Source organism: Pseudophryne corroboree, chromosome 4, assembly GCF_028390025.1.
Source record: "Pseudophryne corroboree isolate aPseCor3 chromosome 4, aPseCor3.hap2, whole genome shotgun sequence".
NCBI classification, from domain to species: Eukaryota; Metazoa; Chordata; class Amphibia; order Anura; family Myobatrachidae; genus Pseudophryne; species Pseudophryne corroboree.
Window position 1 is genome coordinate 285,728,305 of NC_086447.1, and position 10,192 is coordinate 285,738,496.

The 10,192-nt window shown below is 41.3% G+C and overlaps 1 pseudogene; it reads right to left on the reverse strand.

Moving 5' to 3' along the window:
• Positions 1-1,016: 1,016 nt before the first annotated feature.
• Positions 1,017-1,135, reverse strand: LOC134912281 (5S ribosomal RNA; annotated as a pseudogene).
• Between the last annotated feature and the right edge of the window lie 9,057 nt (positions 1,136-10,192).

Here is a 10,192-nt window from a genome sequence, read left to right on the forward strand (position 1 = left end):
TATAGTTGCACTACTGTGTGGCATAATTTGAATTGGGGGTACTATTGTGTGGCTATGCCCCTTCCCAGCAAGAACATGCCCCTTTTTGAGCTGTGTGCCGAATGTGCGCATTGTTCCTATTTAAAATATAGGGGGTAGGAGCACCAAAATAAAGACGGCTATGGGTGAGGGGTGATGGTACTGGGAAAGAGGTGCAGGGTCAGAGGCGTAACTAACAGTGGTGCTATGGGGCACCAGCCTAAATCTGGCCTAGGGCATCATATTTGTTAGGGCCGGCTCTGAATTTATGTAATATATTTGCTGGCTGCCTGTCCCCAGGAATCAGCAGCGCTGTGTATTAGTGAGTCACTGCTGCACCCGAGACACAGCACTCAGCTTGTCTTTCCTCTATAAGCCCGCCCAGACTCCTGTGAAACTAGCCAATTGGAGTCTGGGGGCAGGTTTAGAAGGACAAGTGAATGTATTGGGGGTATACCGCACTGGAGAATGGTAAGGTATCTAATAGATATTGTTAGAACCAAAATACATAATACAACGAGAAAATCTGAGTTTTCTAATGTTATCTTGAGTTTGGTGGTGCACCCTGAGTCAGTGGTAAGACATACAACAAAAGGGAGAGAAGAAGACTCTTTTGTGGGTGCACTCTTGTATGTTTAAGAGGTCTCAGAAGAGACAATAAGTAAAGATTATAAATGAATTTTTAAATATAACTTTTATTAACAATAATTGATAAAATAGTAGAGTTTACTGTCAAAAATTGGAGGTAGGGGTGGGGGGAAGGGTGGGGGGGAGTTGGGGAAAAGAAAGGGGGAACACAGAACGAATTAATTACAGTGTAAATACTGAATATTGTTCTGGAATGCCTGGGTGCGATAATAACAGCTGGAGACCCTGAAAATTGAAGCGTTTTTATTCTCTCATGAGCGATGATGAGGAGACAGATGGGATGATTAAAGATGGAATGAGCAAGATGAATCTGCTGTCAGTGTTAGACGCTGAGCAAAACCGTCCAGGAATTTCTACTAAACTGAGTATTCCTCGAGAGTCTCCCACTCGAGTACTGACCCAGCCCTACACTGCTTAGCTTCCAAGATCGGAAGGATTCGGGCGTTACCAGTGTGGTATGATAGTAGAAAAAATATTAGATATCGAGGGCTCGAGAATCACTGATGAGAGTTCACGAAAATGGAGAAATAAGAGAAAAGAAAAGACAAGAGAATGGGTGGAGGAGGAAAATAGGGGATCTGCTGCCACCGTTAGACCGGGATAATTACCCCTGAATCAGTGGTGAGAGTCCTGAAGATAGTATAAAGTGAGGAAAAGGAAACGATACTGATAGGTAAAAAAAATTTTTTTGAGATTGGTTGATAGACAATGGGCTGCTTGATTGCAGGATGCTGATAGTACCTTTATCATAGGTACTAGGTGTGATAAAAAGCAATTTGTACACAATTAGCAGTCAAATAAATTGATTAGACCCATACATCACCATCAATTTGCTACTATCAGATTATTACAATTATACCAAAATGGTATCAGGTGGAAAAAGAAGGAGAAAATGAACAACAATTTCTTATTTGTGTTCCGCTGTATGCAGAGTTGCAGAAATACTATATAATATGATTGCAAGATGCTGATAGTACCTATGATAAAGGTACTTGGTGTGATAAAGAGCAATTGTACACAATTAGCAGATAATTAAATTGATTGGAACCATGCATCACCATCAATTTGATGCTGACAGATTATTGCACATTGTACCAAAATGGTATCAGGTGAAAAGAGAAAGAGATAATGAACAACAGTTGATTATACAGAGCTGCAGCAATGCTATATAATACGCAGTATAGAGGATAGTGATAAATTGCTCAGCCAAATGATTAGATCAATATTAATGACTGAAAATAAAGGTTTAAACAGTATCCTATGTGGTATTAAGCCGCTAAATGCCGACTATCTGTAAAACGGGTACTTGCAAAAAACAGCTTGATGAATGCTATTATCAAATATAAATATGCAAAAAGATGCTGATATTGAGCAGATATTACCCGGAATTGTATGGAACGATCAGTCACTAATATGAGCAGGATACTTTCTGAGTGCGGAATGTCCGTGTCAAAGTCCAGGCAAATTGAAGATGCAGGATACACTGGTTCCCAGGAGCTGAGCAGTTCGTTTATAGCCGCACTGCCGATCAAAGTACCTGATGTATTGTGGAGACGTGGTCAGGTTGGCTGAGGAGAAGAGAGACACAATGTTCCTGGTCCCATCGCGGCAGTATCTAGCGGCGGCGGGTTGATGCAGCGGCTGCTGGGGAAAGAGCGGCTCGTGGTTCAGGATGTCCGGAATCAGCTGTCACACCCAGGCAGTGGGGGTAGGGAACGGAAAACTAGTTTCACCCGTTCACCGGGCTTGATCACTTCCTGTTCCCAGAGGGGATAGTGCAGGCTTTATCTTGCAAGGGAGCTGGTCGTTGTCCAATCAAAAGGGAGGCGTGTCCTGTGTTTGTAAATTGCTGCACAGGTGGAACGGTTGTTCTGTTTAGTATTGGTTCCCTATTATGCTTGCAATTAGTGGCCCATTGCACAAAAGGAAAAAACAGAGAATATGTGTGAGAAATATACAAGGTTATTAGATAAAAAATGAGCATCTTGCTTATTATATAAGTGGACATAGTGAAAAAATGGAAATAAAAATAAAAATAAATAAAAATAAAATGGGGAAAATTAGCAAAAAAGAATAAATGAATGAAAATAATAAAATTGAAGCTTTCACAAATTGTTTATGAAATATTTAGATGATAAGAATAGATTAAATTTAAGTATAATAAATGATAATTGCTGGAAAAATATGTTAGGACAGCATATCTTGTCTGGAGTTATAAACAAACACGTTGTAAACATTGCATGAGGATATTCATAAATATGTTAATTTGGATTAATAATGCAAGTGACGTCGATGGAAGTGGTGGGAATGATTGTGAGAAAGGATGGTATGGAAAGGATGGGGAGTGAGGTGGAAAGGAATGGGGGGGATGGAGTGGGGGGGGGAAAGGCGGGGGAGAGAGGGGGAAGGGGGGAGGGGGTTTAAGATTGTGGGGTGTTGGGGTGTTGGGATATGGTTGGGGTGTTGTGGTTTGCAGTGTGGTGGGAATGTGTGTGTGGTGTCGAAGGTGATGATCCTGTGTGGGCGAGAAGTATAATGATATGGTGAGATGAGGAAGGGGGGTAGAGATGTAAGGGATAGGAGTGGGTTGACAATGGGAGTGCTGTGTGGAAACGTGTTAGTAGGTTGTGAAATATGTCGGAATTTGCTGGGTCACTGTAATGGGATGGATGTGAGGTGCATGTGAATGGACTGCGGATGTGATGGTGCCGAGTATGTGGTGGAGGTGGGCGTGAAAGTGCTGATGAAAGAAGGGTGAATGTGATGTGTTATGAATAGGGGTGTACTGGATGTGAGTGTACTGAGGGGTGTAAGGGAAGGAAGCGAGGACACTTGATGGGTGCTATATAGAAAGTAGGTTACAGAAATGCACTGTAATTGATGTATTCATTCAGACCCAATGGTTTGAGACAACCTAACCTGAAAGTCCATTCACTTTCCTTCTTAATAAGTTCTTTGCTTAAGTCACCACCGCGTATGCCTAGATGGACCCTATCTAGGCCAAAGGCACGCATATCACTTGGTGAGTCATGATGTGCAGCATGGTAGTGTCTGGCTACTGATGTTAGTTTTTTGCCTTTTTGAAGATCTGACGATGAGTTGCGAATGGAGCCCATATGTTCTAAAATCCTAGTTTTGAATTTTCTAGTCGTCATGCCTACATATCGTTGATTGCAAGGACAGGTTAGACAATAGACTACTCCTTGTGTGTCGCAGTTGAAGAAGTGTTGTATGGAAATATCCTTGCCATGTCTGTCCTTGACACAGTCAGTTATCTGTATCTGTGGGCAAGCCTTACATTGCCCACATGGAAAGGATCCCTTAGGGAGTTTGGATTTGGTCATTTCACGTGAAAAATGGCTCTGAACCAACGTGTCTTTGATGTTCTTAGATCTCCTCCAACTGATTTGTAAAGTGGGATCCAATAAAGGTGATAACTCTGGATCCAGATGTAGGACAGGTAGATGTTTCTGAATGGCCTTTTTTAGTAGACGCCATTCGGGACAGAAGGTCCCTACAAATCGAATCTTGGTGTCAGCCTTTTGTTCTTGGAGTTTGTCCTGGAAGATCAGGGATTCCCTGTTGGTTTTTGAAATAGATTGTTGAGCTCTCTTCAGAGAGCGTTTACTGTATCCCCGAGCTTGTAACCTGGTCATAAGTTCTCTGCTTTTCTGTTTGAACACCTTCTCCTCTGTGCAGTTGCGTCTAAGACGAAGAAATTCCCCTTTTGGGATGTTTTCAATAGTAGGTGGGAAATGTGAGCTTGTTTGGTGCAATATACTGTTTGTGGCTGTATCCTTACGAAAGAGTTCTGTAGCCAAAGTCCCACTTGTTGTCTTGTAGATATTCAAGTCCAAAAAAGATATCTTGTCTCTGCTGATTGAGTGAGTGAGAAAAATGTTCAAATCGTTTACATTGAGGATGTTAATGAAGTCCAACAGGAGTTTCTCATCTCCTTCCCAGATCACAAAGATATCATCAATATATCTCAGCCAATTGATGATATGTTTTGTGTAGATATGATTATCATCGTTGAAGACTATTGTTTGTTCCCACCAGCCGAGGAACAGGTTGGCGTATGTGGGTGCACAGGCTGCACCCATTGCTGTTCCCCGAATTTGCTGAAAAAATTGGTCACCAAAGGTGAAATAATTTTTATTGAGAACAAAACTCAACATTTCACATAGGAAATCATGAAATACATTTTTTTCTTCCATATCCAGGAAGAATTTGGTGGCTTGTATTCCTTGTGAGTGTGAAATACTGCTATACAGGGCTTCCACATCTAAGGTGACTAGGATACAGTTCTCATTTAGACATATGTCATGTATTTTCCTTAGGAGATCAGAAGTGTCCTTAAGGTAGGAGGGTAATGTCATGACATGGTCTCTGAGATGTAAATCCAGAAATTTGCTTTGGGTTTCCAAGAGTCCCCCATTCCCTGACACTATGGGTCTCCCAGGTGGTTTGTTGATATTCTTGTGTATTTTTGGCAATAAGTAAAAGGTAGGAACCCTGGGATTCGAGACCTCAAGGTATTTAGCCTCTTGTTGTGTGATAGCTCCAGTGGCAAATGCCTCTGTAATCATGTGCATGTATTGCTTGTGGAATTTTATTGTGGGATTAAGTGGCAATCTGATATAACAGGATGTGTCCAACAGTTGTCTCCGTGCTTCCTCTTCATACATTGCGATGGGCCATATGACAATGTTACCACCCTTATCCGAGGGTTTGATAACGGTGTCAGTCCATGTTTTAATCTCTTTAAGAGCTTGTCTCTCTCTGTATTTGAGATTTTTGGTGAGACATCTTTTGCGAGAATTGGTCTGGATCTCGTCAAATTCTTTGGAGACTAGATCCAAAAAGACCCTGATTTCTGGGCTGTTGGTGTCAGGAGGGAAAAAGGTGGACTTCAGTTTGCATGTGGGTCTTATTTTTCGTGAAGCAGGGATGTCCGAGGCTGATTCCATATGCAGCTCCTCCAGTATTTGGATAGCTGTATAATCTTCTTCGGTCAGTGGTGTTATTGATACACTAGGATCCTCCAAAGGTCCTGAATGGCTGGATAGTGAAGTCATAATACTTGAGTCAACAGAGGATTTAGCAAAAAAAATTTTTAATAATAATTTGCGGCCGAAGAGTCTGAGATCCTTCTCCCACAGAAACCTATCAAAGGGTGATGTGGGTGAAAAAGATAGACCCTTGCTAAGAACCTCTAATTGATCTTCCGTAATGATTTTGGTACTGAGGTTGATAATTTGTAATTTGTCGGTAGTTGTCACTTCCTGGTTGTCCGTACCGGATAGTGAGATGTTCTTGGGGTGGTCCAATCTCGCTTGTTTCTGTCTGTGTTTCGTCCCCCCCCTTCTTGTCGGCCTTGTGGCTTGCTTCTGCCTCTGGTATGTTGGCCTCTCCCTAAAAAAGGGTCCTCACTTTTGTTGTATCTATGGGTGTGGGTACTTCCTTCAGGATGTTCCGTGGCGGAGTCTTCACTGTATGATGATTCTAATTCCGAAGAGCTCGGATCTTCTCTAGGTGGTCCTCCTCTAGGACGTGGAGTGGGAGAATGCCAACGAAAGATTTTTCCTAGGGAGAAGTCGTTTTTGTCTCGTAGGAATTTGGTGCGTTTCCTTTCTATAATATTGGTTTCATATATATCCAGATCTTTCTTGTATTTTTCAAATGTGTTTTGGAAAGATAGGTCTTTCTCCCAGGTTTCTAAGTTTTGACCCAATTCTTCGATATTTTTTTCTACTTGATCTAATATCAGATTGTCATGTTTGATCAAGATTAGAATTAGTTCATTAGAACATTTTAATAGGCTGTTTTCCCATTCAGTTTTAAGGTTGTCTGTGGCCAAAGGGAAGGAGGGGAAGATACGTGGTCGTAAGCCTCTGGGTGATAATTTATTTTTGTGGTAGTTTTCTAATGTAGTGATATCCCAGGTGAGCCTAATCCTTTTTTGAAGGTTTTTCTGTAATTTTGATAAATCAGATTTCCAGTCTTTGGGAGTGCTGGGATTGTGGAAGGTATCTGAAAAAATATCTCCAAATTCCTCTACGTTTCTACGTTTGGATGTTAGTTCAGTTTTTAATGAAAATGCTGTCATTGCCTTGAATATAACAATATACAGTGGGGGGAAAAAATGAAAAGAGGAAAGGGAATGTTGTTATAACAGAAGCGACTACTATACAAAAGGAAAGAGATCCTATAGCAAGGTATATAAATCCGTGCAAGGTATGGAAAACTGAGTCTTGGCTCAGTGTACTGAATACATGAATGTATTGGGGGTATACCGCACTGGAGAATGGTAAGGTATCTAATAGATATTGTTAGAACCAAAATACATAATACAACGAGAAAATCTGAGTTTTCTAATGTTATCTTGAGTTTGGTGGTGCACCCTGAGTCAGTGGTAAGACATACAACAAAAGGGAGAGAAGAAGACTCTTTTGTGGGTGCACTCTTGTATGTTTAAGAGGTCTCAGACGCCGAATGGCGTCTACTAAAAAAGGCCATTCAGAAACATCTACCTGTCCTACATCTGGATCCAGAGTTATCACCTTTATTGGATCCCACTTTACAAATCAGTTGGAGGAGATCTAAGAACATCAAAGACACGTTGGTTCAGAGCCATTTTTCACGTGAAATGACCAAATCCAAACTCCCTAAGGGATCCTTTCCATGTGGGCAATGTAAGGCTTGCCCACAGATACAGATAACTGACTGTGTCAAGGACAGACATGGCAAGGATATTTCCATACAACACTTCTTCAACTGCGACACACAAGGAGTAGTCTATTGTCTAACCTGTCCTTGCAATCAACGATATGTAGGCATGACGACTAGAAAATTCAAAACTAGGATTTTAGAACATATGGGCTCCATTCGCAACTCATCGTCAGATCTTCAAAAAGGCAAAAAACTAACATCAGTAGCCAGACACTACCATGCTGCACATCATGACTCACCAAGTGATATGCGCGCCTTTGGCCTAGATAGGGTCCATCTAGGCATACGCGGTGGTGACTTAAGCAAAGAACTTATTAAGAAGGAAAGTGAATGGACTTTCAGGTTAGGTTGTCTCAAACCATTGGGTCTGAATGAATACATCAATTACAGTGCATTTCTGTAACCTACTTTCTATATAGCACCCATCAAGTGTCCTCGCTTCCTTCCCTTACACCCCTCAGTACACTCACATCCAGTACACCCCTATTCATAACACATCACATTCACCCTTCTTTCATCAGCACTTTCACGCCCACCTCCACCACATACTCGGCACCATCACATCCGCAGTCCATTCACATGCACCTCACATCCATCCCATTACAGTGACCCAGCAAATTCCGACATATTTCACAACCTACTAACACGTTTCCACACAGCACTCCCATTGTCAACCCACTCCTATCCCTTACATCTCTACCCCCCTTCCTCATCTCACCATATCATTATACTTCTCGCCCACACAGGATCATCACCTTCGACACCACACACACATTCCCACCACACTGCAAACCACAACACCCCAACCATATCCCAACACCCCAACACCCCACAATCTTAAACCCCCTCCCCCCTTCCCCCTCTCTCCCCCGCCTTTCCCCCCCCCCCACTCCATCCCCCCCATTCCTTTCCACCTCACTCCCCATCCTTTCCATACCATCCTTTCTCACAATCATTCCCACCACTTCCATCGACGTCACTTGCATTATTAATCCAAATTAACATATTTATGAATATCCTCATGCAATGTTTACAACGTGTTTGTTTATAACTCCAGACAAGATATGCTGTCCTAACATATTTTTCCAGCAATTATCATTTATTATACTTAAATTTAATCTATTCTTATCATCTAAATATTTCATAAACAATTTGTGAAAGCTTCAATTTTATTATTTTCATTCATTTATTCTTTTTTGCTAATTTTCCCCATTTTATTTTTATTTATTTTTATTTTTATTTCCATTTTTTCACTATGTCCACTTATATAATAAGCAAGATGCTCATTTTTTATCTAATAACCTTGTATATTTCTCACACATATTCTCTGTTTTTTCCTTTTGTGCAATGGGCCACTAATTGCAAGCATAATAGGGAACCAATACTAAACAGAACAACCGTTCCACCTGTGCAGCAATTTACAAACACAGGACACGCCTCCCTTTTGATTGGACAACGACCAGCTCCCTTGCAAGATAAAGCCTGCACTATCCCCTCTGGGAACAGGAAGTGATCAAGCCCGGTGAACGGGTGAAACTAGTTTTCCGTTCCCTACCCCCACTGCCTGGGTGTGACAGCTGATTCCGGACATCCTGAACCACGAGCCGCTCTTTCCCCAGCAGCCGCTGCATCAACCCGCCGCCGCTAGATACTGCCGCGATGGGACCAGGAACATTGTGTCTCTCTTCTCCTCAGCCAACCTGACCACGTCTCCACAATACATCAGGTACTTTGATCGGCAGTGCGGCTATAAACGAACTGCTCAGCTCCTGGGAACCAGTGTATCCTGCATCTTCAATTTGCCTGGACTTTGACACGGACATTCCGCACTCAGAAAGTATCCTGCTCATATTAGTGACTGATCGTTCCATACAATTCCGGGTAATATCTGCTCAATATCAGCATCTTTTTGCATATTTATATTTGATAATAGCATTCATCAAGCTGTTTTTTGCAAGTACCCGTTTTACAGATAGTCGGCATTTAGCGGCTTAATACCACATAGGATACTGTTTAAACCTTTATTTTCAGTCATTAATATTGATCTAATCATTTGGCTGAGCAATTTATCACTATCCTCTATACTGCGTATTATATAGCATTGCTGCAGCTCTGTATAATCAACTGTTGTTCATTATCTCTTTCTCTTTTCACCTGATACCATTTTGGTACAATGTGCAATAATCTGTCAGCATCAAATTGATGGTGATGCATGGTTCCAATCAATTTAATTATCTGCTAATTGTGTACAATTGCTCTTTATCACACCAAGTACCTTTATCATAGGTACTATCAGCATCTTGCAATCATATTATATAGTATTTCTGCAACTCTGCATACAGCGGAACACAAATAAGAAATTGTTGTTCATTTTCTCCTTCTTTTTCCACCTGATACCATTTTGGTATAATTGTAATAATCTGATAGTAGCAAATTGATGGTGATGTATGGGTCTAATCAATTTATTTGACTGCTAATTGTGTACAAATTGCTTTTTATCACACCTAGTACCTTTATCATAGGTACTATCAGCATCCTGCAATCAAGCAGCCCATTGTCTATCAACCAATCTCAAAAAAAAATTTTTTACCTATCAGTATCGTTTCCTTTTCCTCACTTTATACTATCTTCAGGACTCTCACCACTGATTCAGGGGTAATTATCCCGGTCTAACGGTGGCAGCAGATCCCCTATTTTCCTCCTCCACCCATTCTCTTGTCTTTTCTTTTCTCTTATTTCTCCATTTTCGTGAACTCTCATCAGTGATTCTCGAGCCCTCGATATCTAATATTTT